The sequence below is a fragment of the Penaeus monodon genome, chromosome 30 (genome assembly GCF_015228065.2).
Source record: "Penaeus monodon isolate SGIC_2016 chromosome 30, NSTDA_Pmon_1, whole genome shotgun sequence".
Lineage (NCBI taxonomy): Eukaryota > Metazoa > Arthropoda > Malacostraca > Decapoda > Penaeidae > Penaeus > Penaeus monodon.
The window spans coordinates 17,295,243-17,296,562 of NC_051415.1; the positions used below are offsets into that span (position 1 = coordinate 17,295,243).

A 1,320-nucleotide genomic window follows, 5' to 3' on the forward strand; every position below is an offset into this window, starting at 1 on the left:
AGATTTATACATCAATTTTATACAGGGACATTGCTTTAGTTCAGTACCTTAATTATAATATACATATTCTCTCTCATTTTCTTTTCTGAAAAGTCTGGTCACAGAAATTTTACCTGAAAGCTTATGCAAATACCATCAGCAAAATGCCTCCTTCATGAGAGACTATTGGATATTTCTTTGTTGCAACAATTACAGTCCATTTACAGTATGCCCCCCTTAGGCTTGGGTGGATGCTTCAGTTCTCTCCTAGGAAAAAAGGCAGAGGTTTCATATCTTTTATCTGATTTTTTTTTTTACATTCATTTTACTCTTGTACATATGAATTGTCACATATTTATAGACAAGATTTTACAAATAATTTTCTCTAATCATTCTTCCCAAGCAGAAGACTCGCATATCAAAAACTGCAAATAGGACTTTCGACACTTGACCACTTTACATTAAGGCAAAATATCTAGTTCCCTTCTACATATAGAAAAATTAATGACTCATCCAAACACAACATGCCCATACAAGCCTTATCTCAAATTGTAGTTGCAAGAGAGATCAGTGTCAGTCATGCATAATCAAGGTGTCAATCACACCCCTCGGTTATGAAAAGAGCACAAGAGCAAAGATAAATCAACTTGGATAGGGATAGTTTTCATAATGATATTTAGATTGCATCTATTTGATACTGAATAAACATTCCTTGCCAACTGACAGCTAGTCTGCAAATTATTCACTGTACGCTAAATAGGATACAACAGTAGTTTAACAGTAAACCAAGTTAAATAATACCTGGAAGCAATTACTATTATTTCAAAATTGTATAATTTGTGTACTGAACTTTACTGCAACACATTCAAAATACAACAATCACTTTAAATTGTTGGTTTATCAATATGCGGTCATCCAAAGATCAATACTATGCTAATCTAATGTTAATGACAGGAAATTAGATGCAGGTGCCATCACAGCCCAAACTTCAAGCAATTTCTCCTTTATTTCTATTACTTACACTGTATTTACTTAATCTGAAGTCAAACTGTATCTTCACTTATTGAATTTTACTACTCAACATGTCACAAAATGCACGTTTCTCATATTCATCACTAAAAAGGAGGCTCAAAAACACCATCTCCACACTATCCCTTTAAATTTCCCTTGAAAAAGACACTTTATTCCACTTCATTATTGTGCTCACCGTCTCTAACTTCACCTGCACAACAAAGACAACTTCCTCGTCAGAGAGCAAATGCACCTAACACTTATCTTCATTTATTAATACTTTTCTTCCTTACATTAGGCCTACGTGTTGTGCAAAACCGCTGCCTCTCT

The 1,320-nt window shown here is 34.0% G+C and overlaps 1 protein-coding gene across 1 annotated transcript in view; it reads right to left on the reverse strand.

The window, feature by feature from the left end:
- LOC119592570 (tyrosine-protein phosphatase 69D-like) overlaps positions 1-1,320 on the reverse strand; it is a 29,646-nt gene that overhangs the window by 27,878 nt on the left and 448 nt on the right. The window lies entirely within an intron of this gene.